Source organism: Acomys minous (assembly GCF_964271855.1).
Source record: "Acomys minous genome assembly, chromosome: 13".
NCBI classification, from domain to species: Eukaryota; Metazoa; Chordata; class Mammalia; order Rodentia; family Muridae; genus Acomys; species Acomys minous.
Genome location: NC_140495.1, coordinates 16,138,303 through 16,150,367, shown reverse-complemented (window position 1 = coordinate 16,150,367; position 12,065 = coordinate 16,138,303). Strand labels below are relative to the sequence as shown.

General features: G+C 40.1%; 1 protein-coding gene across 6 annotated transcripts in view; it reads right to left on the bottom strand.

Annotated features, from left to right (window-relative positions):
• Window positions 1-12,065, bottom strand: part of DOCK3 (dedicator of cytokinesis 3) — a 336,530-nt gene that overhangs the window by 139,425 nt on the left and 185,040 nt on the right. The gene's annotated exons all lie outside the window — the stretch shown is intronic.

Sequence of the window (12,065 nt, the reverse complement as noted above, 5' to 3'; positions counted from 1 at the left end):
AAAATATTATACTTAGAATAATAAGATATATCCTATCAAGTTTGATTAATTTTTCATATACTTATTTGTTCACTAAGTAAACAGTCATAAATTTCTATGAGGTTCTATGTGCTAAACATGGGACTACAAACGTGAACAAGATATATACAAGATACGTTTCTTTCATCTTTGAACCTGGTAGGTAGATGTGCACAACCAAATCTCAAATGGTTTAGGATAGATATAAATTTGACATTCTTTATCTGAAAGAGTTGATGAAAATGAGAAAGGAATAAAAGTAGAGTGATATTGGAAGCATAACACAGAGGTCTTTGCATCTACAGATCTCCGAAAAAACCAAGAATGTTAATCACACGGGACTGTCTTTCCAATGGCAAAGATAAAAAACCTGTTCTTCCATCTAGAAAGCTGAGAGCTGAGAGTGATTAGCAGCCTGGTGATCTGCATTATCTGTTGGGCCAGGCCATATCAAGATCCTACAACCAGGGCCAGAGGTAGCTGGTAATCTAAATGACCACTATAGCCAGAAGCTCCCCCAAGCCCACCCAAGCAGGGCCAGAGTGGCTAACAGCCCAATGACCTCTATGCTATCTGTATGACTGAGACCTAGCCGGACCCTTACCCTTAAGCTAGTACAGGTAGCCTATCTCTAGAACCCAGCTTCTTGGAAGAAATGACATGTACCCTGAGTTGAGTTTCAAAGGAATTATGCTTCCTTGTGCATCAGGGATTGATTGTATTACACCAGCATTCCCCCCCCCGCCCCCCGCCAAATTATACTGGGTTTAAATACATTGGGAATAAACTGCCTGTTACTAAGACTCACTGAAGTCTGATCCAGGTTGACAAAGTCAATCTGCACCAGTTTTCATTCTTTTCTCTTTGCAGGGCTCATTTCCCTGCCTGGATACCTGCAGGGACCGCCTAAGAATGAGGAGGGAAAAGAGGCTTTGATCAGAATCCTAAAGGTACTGAGACTTAAGAAATAGGCAAAAGAAGAACTAACAACATAGATGCACAGGGACAAACATCACCAAAGAAGAAAAAGAAGGGTAACAGGATGCTGTTTTAATCAAGCCCATAAAGAATCAGCTATGGACAAAACTGTGTACCAGACACTAGAAGAGTGTGATGATTCTAGGGAGAGCTGCCTCAGTAGAAGAGTAGAGAAAGATGCCTGTGTCAGAAGAATAAGAAGTTCCAAGAGCAAATCTATACCTCTGTGAAAAGCGTGGCTATAAAACCAAAGTGATGCACTTTTAGTTAATAGTCCCATGGAGTTAAGGAAGGCCTTAGTTAAACTAGAAGACAACCCACATGGGTACAGTCAAATGACGTTTATTCAAGGTAACTCAAAGGCATGGACTGGGCAGGCACCTCAATGGTGAAGGGCACTTGTTGCTCTTCTAGAGGACATGAATTTGGTTTCTAGCTCTCATATTGACTATAACATTAGTTTCAGGGGATTTATCAACCTCCCACTTTGCCAAGGGCACATAGATGTTACATACACACAGACACATGCATATAAATAACACATATACAAATAAATAAACTTTCAGAGAGAAGCACAGTAGTTTAACAAATAGCACTGAAGAATCTATATCCAAAATCTATATCCAAAAAGAACTCAAGAAATTAAACACCACCAAACCAAATAACCCAATTGAGAAATGGGGCTCAGAACTAAACAGTGAATTCTCAACAGAGGAATATCGAATGGCTGAGAAAAACTTAAAGAAATGCTCAACATCCTTAGTCATCAGGGAAATACAAATCAAAACCACTCTGAGATTCCATCTTACACCCATCAGAATGGCTAAGATCAAAAATTCAAGCCATACCACATGCTGGCGAGGATGTGGAAAGAGAGGAACACTCCTTCATTGCTGGTGGGAATGCAAACTAGTGCAGCCACTTTGGAGACCTATCTGGCGCTATCTCAGAAAACTGGGAATAAGGCTTCCTCAAGACCCAGCTATTCCCCTCCTTGGAATATAACCAGAAGATGCTCCAGCACACAACAAGAACATCTGTTCAACCACGTTCATAGCAGCCTTATTCGTTATAGCCAGAACATGGAAACAGCCTAAGTGTCCCTCAGGAGAAGAATGGATAAAGAAACTGTGATACGATACATTTACACTCTGGAATACTACTCAGCTACTAAAAACAAGGAATTCCCGAAATATGTGGACAAATGGATTGAACTAGAAATGATCATAATGAGTGAGTTAACCCAGAAGCAGAAAGAGTCAAATGGTATATACTCACATCTAGACACTAGCCCAAGGGGCATGTCCCATGAAAGTCTTCGCTTACCAGGAAAGTGGGACAGAGGGGAGGACATCCTATTAGGGCTCTAGGTGAGAGAAGCATGGGAGAATGGGGAAACAGAAGAATCCAGAGGGTCTAGAAACCTACAAGAAGAACATTATGATGGGCAGATCTGGGCCCAGGGGTCCTGCTCAAACTAAGGCACCAGCCATGAACATAACGTGCAGTAAACTTCGAACTCCTACCCAGATCTAGCCAATGGACAGGACATTCTCCATAGCTGACTGGAGAGTGGGGTCTGACTTTCACATGAACTCTGGTGCCCCATATTTGACCACGTTCCCTGGATGGGGAGGCCTGGCGGCACTCAGAGGAAGGATAGCAGGCCACCAAGAAGAGACTTGATACTCTATGAGCATATACAGGGGGATAGGTCCCCCTCAGTCACAGTCATAGGGGAGGGGAGTAGGGGGAAAGCAGGAGGGCGGGAGAAATGGGAAGATATAAGGGGTGGGATAACAATTGAGACGTATTATGAGTAAATTAATAAATATATATATTAAAAAGAAAAAATGAACATTGATCCTTATCCACTGAAATTAACTTGAATGAATCACATGCTTAAATGTAGCAAGCCAAATTATAAAACAACAACAACAATAAAAAAGGTGAAATACAGGATAAGAAATAAAGAGCCCTGTATTTTGTTAAAATTTGTATTTTCATATTCAATATACAACTGAAAACACTTTGTGGCCTGGGGTTATTAGGAAGATATCATAAGCTACAGGAATCTTTATCCTGTGTAAACTATCTTCTTTTTGAAACAGGATGCTAAGAAAATGAAAGGATGAGCTACTGACTGGGAGAAAATATTTAGCAAACATTCTTCTAAGAAGGAATTCTACTAAGACTATATAAAGAATTTAATTCAATAATATAAAAAAATGGTTTAATGGTTAAAGAGCTTGCCGTGCAAGCAAGACCTAAATGTGGATCCCCAGAATCCACAACAGTGTGCCTCTCCCGTAACTCCAGCCTCGGAAGGCAGAAGCAGGAAAAGAGAATCCCCAAAGCAGCATGGCTGGCTGACTCTGGTACGCTCCAGATTTGAGAGTGACTACGCCTCAAAAAAGAAAATAAAGGTAGAGAGCAATCAAGTAAGATTTCCAACTGACATGAACCTCAAGCATCTATATGCATATACACATCCTCACATATAATTTACCCACATACATGCAAACACACATAGATATTGCACATACATACACATGAAAAAGACAAAAAAACATAGAAATACGAGTTGAATAGATCTTTCACCACAGAATTCATGGGGATGAAAAGTATGTGGGAAAATATCATTATGTTAAACCTACTTGCCAAAAACTGCTTATATTCCTCAGAGGTTTAAAGGTAATTATGGTCAAAAAAGTAAAATTTTCATGATATTTTTTCTTAAAACAGCAATTCATTATATATTCCTGGCTGGAATAGAACTTGCTATGAAGACTAGGATTGTTGAACTCACAGATGTTCACTTGCCTCTGCCTCCAGAGTGTTAGGATTAAAGATATGTACTAGTGCAATTGTCCCTACATATAGATTTTATCAACACCAATATATTAGGTGATCGCAACAGGTCAGTCTTTCTCTTAAACAAAAGGTGAAAAACTCTCTAATTTATTATTTTGTCTCTTTCAAGAGAAAAGAGATGAGTAGTACTCTTTCCCTTTTTCGTTTTGTTGAGATAGGATTGCGTTAGTATTTCTGGATGCCTTCTAACTTGCTATGTAGATTGGGTTGGCATCAAAATTGTGACGGTCTTCCTGCCCCTGTCTCCCCACTGCGTGAATTACAGGTGTGCACTACTGTGTTCCAAATTTTTCTCTTCAGTAAGCTACATTATGAGAGAACTCTACATTTAGTTGTCATTATAATGATGAACTACAGACAGACACTATTTGGAATTACATTAATTTCATATAAAACAAGTCTTACAAATTACTTCCATAATTTGAATCTGGGACAAGTCTAATGTATCTTTATTTTAAGAGCACTTGCTTTTATGAACATTAATAGCTCCTGATGGCACCGCATCTCATGTCCTTCACTGCTGGAAATTCATACATCCCTACAGCAAATGCTTGGTGAATGAGGTGCACTGAGGCAGAGGCAAAATCTCTCACCCTAAGAGCAGACTTTGCTAAAGACTAAGCTTTAAAAATAAATGCCGTTTCCTCAAATAAAATCAGTTGAATTCTCCCAATTCTTTCAATTTAGTTTTTATGCTTCTCATCTGATCCTCCCTGGAGATGGATGCCCGCCATTTAGCATCTCTCTCATGATAACTGGCCAGGTGCTTGAAAACTGGCAAGTAGCCCCAAGGATGTACTACATTGTATATCCTAACAGATTAGAAAATCTAACACTCCCTCATAGGTTCATTTTCTAATTTAGATCACTTAGCTTTATTTTTCAAGTTCCTTAAGCTTCCCACTTCACATTAAAGTAGAGAGAGCAAACATGCCCAAAAGGGTTTGTTTCATAAAAGCAAACCAGAGGCCAGTGCCATGGTTTCCAGATTTATTTTTATTTTCTGCTTTCCTCTCCTCTTCAACAAAGTCTTACTGTTCAACAACACAGGAAAAATTAAAGAGCAGAGTTACTTTGGTGAGATCATAACATTTCTGTACCAGCACAGGATCTTCCTACAGTTTTCCCTGGCCTTTCACTTTTTTCAACAAATCTTTTACTTTCATCATGTTGTAGAGCTTGGGATCTAGCACACCATTTTCCAGGGTCTAGCTGGGTGAGTCTTCTCCACAGACCCTCCCCTAAACCAGCCAGGTCTAGCTGGGGGTCAATATCCAGTGTCCTGGCTTTGTCAGGCCACCTCTGCCTACTCAGTAACTTACCTCTAGGATTCCATCAGGACCCAGCCTACCTGCCACTGACCCACAGGCTCCTGCTGCACTTCCTCCAACCTATCCACCCATCCAGACCACCTCCTTCTCCAAGGTCTGGTTCATTGAGTCTGTCTGACCTTCCTTTGTATATATCCTTCCCGACCAATCAGATCCAATATGGGCTCCCATATCTAGTGCCAAGGCCTAGCCTGGCCATTCCTGCCTGCACAATAGCCAATTTCTAGGCTTCCTCGGGGACCACCATGCCTACCTCCCAACCCAAAGGTTCAACTTCACAATCTCCCATGCCACATCCAACCTCTTCACTCAGCCAGATCTACTTCCACACTCCAAGCCTGGACTAGGAGGCACATTCTGTGTAACAGTTTCATTCCTCTATGCACCTGACTTCTTCGTTCCACTCAAGCTATTTCCACATCTTCTTTTCTGCCCCAAGCTGCCCTGACATATTGTACTTAGAACAAAGGAAGTCCACATGCTCAGATCTCATTGCAAATATATGAACAATATAAAAGATCAAACCAGTATCTTCTCTCTAGGACCTGCCAATTCTGTAGAAATGTTTGTTAACACACTTCCAAATTTCTTCTATGAATCCAGTATCACTTTAATATCAAAAATTATATAAAGATACAACAACTGTAGGCCAGTATCTCTGAGGAACTTGCAATAAGAATACAACTTGCAAACAGAATACAGACATATATAAAATGATTATCCACCATGGTCAAGTTAGCTTTATCCCTGAAATACAGGGATGTTTCACCATATGCTAGTCAATAAGTGTAATAAATCCTATAAATGAACTCACAGATAAAAAAATCATTTGATCATCTCAATAGAGGCAGAAAAAGTCCTTGATAATATCCAACATGTCTTTATGATAAACATCTTAGAAAATGTAAGTCTAGAGAGAACATCAACATAACAATGGCTCCATACCATACCCATAGCCAACCTAATCCAGAAACAGAAAAACACTATCTCAAAATTCATATGGAACCACAAAAGACCCTGGATAGCCAAAACTATCCTGAGGTTAAAAAAATTAAAACAAGACTGAAGGGATTACCATTCCTGATCTTAAGATATATTATAGAACCATAGTAGTAAGAACAATACAATACTAGCACAAAAACAGACAAGTAGACCAATGAAACAAAATTGAAGACCTAATCATGAATACACATAACTTCAACCATTAAATATTTGGCAAAGATGCTGGAGAGCGGGGAAGCATCTTCAATAGATGATGCTGGGAAAAGTATCCACATGCAGAAGAATGAAATCAGGCCTGTTACCCATCACCTTTCATGAAAACTAACGCCAAAGGGATCAAAGACCTAAATGTGAAACCTGAAACACTGAAACTGCTAGAAGAAAACATAAGCAGCAGCCTACATAATGCAAGTGTAGGAAAGGACCTTCTGTTTTTGTTCTTTCATTTTATGTATTTATTTAGAAAGGGTTTCTTTATGTAGCCATGGCTATTGTGGACTCACTTTGTAGACCAGACTGTCCTTGAAATCACAGAGATCACCTACCTCTGCATCCCAAATTCTGGGATTAAAGGCATGCACCACCACACCTGGCTGGAAAGGACCTTCTGAACAGGACTCCATTTGCCAAAAACTTAAGGCCAATAACAGACCAACAGGACCTCATAAAATTAAAAATCTGCACAGTTAAACAATCAGCTGAGTAAAAAGAAAGCCCACAGAGTGAGAGAGAATTTTTTACAGCTATTCATATGACAGATGAATATCCTCCACTATAAAGAATAAATGAAGAACTCAAAAACCAAAGAATAAAAATTGAAGTGACCCATTCAAAAATAGGCCAGTACCTGAAAAGAGAGTTCTCAAAAGCTAGGAGTGTGGGGCTTAGAAATATATCAAAAGTGTTTATTATCCCTAGCAATTAAGGTAATGTAAATTAAAACAACTTTGAGAGTTCATCTTACCGGAGTCAGAATGTCAAAGATCAACAAAATAACCAACAACAAACGCTAGAAGGAGTGTGGAGGAAAGGGAACTTCCATCAGTGTTGGTGGGACTGCAATCTGGTGCAGCCACTATGGAAATCAATTCTCAAACAGCTAAAAATAAGCCTACCTTATGACTCAGCTACTTCACTCCTTGGTGTATGCCCAAAGGACTCCATATTCCATTCTACAGATACTTGCTCAGCCCTGTTCATAGCTGTTCTATTCACAATAGCTGGGAAACGGAAAAGGAAACAACCGAGATTTCCTTCAACTGACAACTGGATAATAAAAATGTGGTACACACACTACTATTTAGTGGTAAAGAAAAATGAAATCATGAACTTTGCGGGTAAATGGGTGGACCTCATTTTGTGTGAGGTAATCCAGCCCCAGAAAGATATCAGAGGCTTCTAGCTCCAATCTTCAGACATGAGTACATATCCTGGAGTAACTGAAGAAATCAGGAAAATGAAGAGGGACTATTTCTTGGGTAGGTGAGTCAAGGAGCAACAGAGATTAGTAGGATACAAGAGATCGTATTGGAAAAAGGGAAAAGGAGAACTCTAATGAGGGAGAGGCAGGGCGATAAATACAGAAGGAGTGATGAGGGTAAAAGTAACAGTAAGTTAAAATAAACCCTGAAGTACTCATGTCTGCGTATAAGTTTATATATAAATTATAGTTTAAGTAAAATGTTCCCATCTGGGCTGACAATGCTCCTTTCAAAATCCAAAGATCATCTAACAAAAACCACAAGACCAGGAATGCAAGGCCTTCCTTTGAGTTGTTGGCTAGGGTTGTCCAACAGACATTATACTATTGCTACAAACATGACCAATAACTGCTATTACACTTTGTTATAGTTTCCCCAAGGGTAGAAGGTAAGTTCCTATTGCCAAAGACACCTTGCACAGAGCCCACATACCCCCAATTTGGAACTGAACTGAATCCCTTCTCCCTGAGAACTAGTGTTTTTTTTTAAAGATGAATTAAATTATTTATTCAATTAAAAAATTCTTTTTCAATTTTAAAATTTAAATGTATTACTTTACATCCCAATTGTAGCCCCCTCCCTCACTTCTTCCTGGCCCTACCCTCCCTCTCTCCTCTCCTCTATTTTCCTCCCCTAGTCCTCAGAGAAGGGGAGCCCTTCTCCCCTACCAAGTGACCTAGCCCATCAAATCTCATCAAGACTGCTGGCATCCTCTTTCTCTGTGGACTGTTAAGGCACCCCATCAGGGGTAAGTTGATCAAAGTGCAGGCCTCTGCTCCCCTTAATAGACTAGACACTAAAAGCAATTGAAGAGAAGGAACAGGATGGGGAGCCTACCATAGACTTCCTCTGAGATACTCCACCCAGCAGAGGATTGAAGCAGAAGCTGAGTCTCCAGCCAAACTTTGGGCAGAGCTCAAGGAGTCTTATGGATGAGGCGGGGATAGAAGTGCCTGAGGGGACCGGAGCTCTACAACAAGACCAACAGAGCCAACAAATCTGGGCCCAGGGGGGCCAACAGAGACTGATGCACCAAACAAGAACCATACATGGAAAGGACCTAGGTCCCCCACTCAGATATAACCAATAGGCAGCTCAGTCTCCAAATGGATTCCGCTATTAACAGGAGAACTAGCTTTTAACCAGAATCCATGCAAGCTTCCAAAGGAGAGAACCAACCAACAGTCTCACGCAGCTGTGGTGCATATGAACCACAACAACAACTAGCACGGTACAATAACCCTCAGGGTACAGTAGTGTACGCATACCTTTTTCCTCCAATATAATATTGGCATTCATACTTTGGTGGTAACCAACAGCTCTCTTATCAGATTTAAGACCTGCTTAACAAGAGGGAAATCAGGCCTGAATGTAAAACCTAAGCAACTACCCAGGCTAGTGAAGCATGGACCTTGAAGAAGAACTTAACACTTTACTAAACATACATAATCCCTAACTACATTTTAAACATTGTATTTATACCCACAGATAAGTGTGGGCCTCACCTCTCATCAAGAAAACCGATAGACTATTAAAGAAGACCATTACCAATCAAATGCCAGGTTGTAAAGCCCAACCCCAATGGATACATCTGCATAACAATTTCCAAATTTAAGGCTCAGGGAACATTGTAGACAGAACAAACAACCAGGGAGCAGAAGATCAGTGAGTTTGCTGTGAAGTGTGTCTCCTAGTCATGTTAGAGCTCACCTATAAAGTCTCACTAACATGGCTAACTAAACATGAGATAAACAGGACACCCATAGAAATGTTACAAGACCACAAGGTCCCAACCCTATACAAAGTACTACAGAAAATAAAGAACGCCAAGTGGGAGAAATAAGTCTTTCCCAGAGAAAAGTACATCAATTAGGGATCCAATACCAAATGGTCAGCCCTATGTAAGTAACATACAGACTGAACAGGTTGTATTTGTGTGTGTGTGTGTACATATAATAATAATTAATTTTTTAAAAGCCATGAATTTGAGAAAGAAAAGGGAGGGATGGACATACGGGATGTTTTGGAGAGAGGAAAGGAGAGGAGGAAATGATATATTATAATTTCAAAAACTGCAGTTTTAAAAATTGACTTTAGGCCAGGCACATAGAAACAAAATTATTCCTCACCAAGGTTTTGAGTCTAGTAAGACACAAAGAGAAGCTAAAAACTGCAATATAAAACTGCTACCCATAGTGAACGGACTCTGACCAGCCCAGCCTAGCAAACATGGCTCTGGCAGGCCTTGCTCTTCTACCTTCTGCCTTGCTAAAAACTGTTAGAGGATACTCCTAAAGCCAGCTAGCAAAGACTATTCTCTTATATGGCCACCCCCCTCTCCTGAGGCTCAATACAAAGGTCCAGTTATTGAAGTATTGAAGTCCAGCAGTAAAAAGCCCCTTTTGGCTCACCTAAGCAAAATACCAAAATAAAATTAAATACTTCATTCTAACAGAGGGTTTTTCCCTTTTATCTTTACAAACTGCCATTTGTCTGTTGGTCACTTAGTCTCCTGTCCATCCAGAGGCAGTCCTTTGTCCTCGAGGACAAACACCCCTGCCCCCTCTCTTGTTCCCTTCCCTTTCTCCCTTGTCCTCTATCTTCTTTATCTCTTATCCCCTGTCTTCTGGGGCAAATAAATCTTTTTTTGTGCTGAGAACTTTGTCTTGGGGGTCCTGAGCCAATACTTTTCCTTTTATACAGAAAGGGTAGACCAACTATTGAGAAAATAAACAGTCACAAAGAGGTATATTCAAATAGGTTCTTGAAGTGTGGCTAGCCTTTTACTATTTAGCAAGTAGTAGTGGCAACAAGAAAAGGTTTTGAAGAGAAGAGAGTCAAAAGACTCAAAAGTCTGATGTAGCTTGTTAAATGAGGATGCTTAGGCACTGGGAATCTGGAGGGTAATCAAGTGTTGCACATCATTGTGAAATCATATATCCATATGAAGTTTGTGCAAAATGCACATTTTGGGGCACCTCGTTAGATACTCTGCAGCAGATTCCCTTCAGAAGATGGATCATGGATAATGTTTAATAGTTTGTATTTTTTAAATTGTTAGGCTTGATCATTTGAAAAATCTGCATTTAGGTCTTAGCTCAGACTGAAAGTTAAACCCTAAAGAGCAGCAAGATTTTAAGTGTTTAGAATGGGAGTGTGAGCAACGTGGAAGCTAGATTAGTGACACAGGAAACCACAATAGTCCCAAAAAGTTATTATATGTTTTAGGACTAAAGACGTGAATGGATTTGAAATATATTTAAGGAGACAAAGTGGACCAGATTTAGCAGCTTACTGGAGCCAACCAGAGATGATACAGAAAAGGAAGACAGAAAATTCAAGTGTGTACTCAATTTGATGCATGAGACATGAAGGTGAGCAGAAAATCCGTGTGAAGTTCAGGAAAAAAAAATGTAGATGAGACTCCAGTATGCATCACCTTGCTGTAGCCACAGGAACAGCAGCACTTAATGGGTATCCTTGTGTGTATCAAGCATTCATTTTGTCCCAATATCATTTTATCACCTCTGGAGAAACTAAGTAATCAAAGAGGCACAGTTTTTGGTTTGAGATGAAAAAGCAGAATTGGTCAGTAAACATTTAAATCTGGATCTGCTTCACTTCAAAGCCCATACTTTATCTGTTCATTTAACTTTAAGAGATAAGCATTAGAAAAAGTGTTGGCAGGGTAAGTAGGTGTTTTGTTACAGTTTCCTCCAATAGTTAAACATTCCATCCTATAGTGAAGCTCTTTAAGACAGGCAGTAAGTAAACAATTCAAAGTAGCTTCTGGAAGTCTCTGAAACTGACAAGATTCACTATCCCTGTCCCTTCCCAAGAATATACAAAGAGAAAAGACTCCAGAGAGCCATTCTCAGACAAGCCAAGCTGTTAAAAAATTATTAGACAAGCTCAGCTACTTCATTAGAAGCAAAGATAGGCTGCTTGGAACACAAACCAACTGAGCCACCAGGAAATTACACTCTCCAACCTGTTGAATTGCCTGTAAACTGTGCAATGAGGTCTAAACTTCCAGTGGTGTGAGCTGTCACCCATGCTGGAAAAGGATTTGGTGATGCAGCCATCTCTAAATCATTTCTACTCCTGTAAGCAATACCTCATCCATAGTCCTATAAGTAACCCCAATAAAACTCACTGGTCCACCAAGTTTGACTTGTCATATCCATACTTAGGTCTGTTGTGAACTCCTTATCTGGGGTGATAGACATGTCTGTAGTATCTCTCCAGGAAAAGTTGGCCATATAAGAGTAGATTCAGTGGGCAATATATTTGGGAAATGATCCTGCATAGGCTCCAGAGTGCTATATGAGGACACCTTAGCTAGCCTTAGTAGCCTATCACCTATATGGATCCTTCAGTT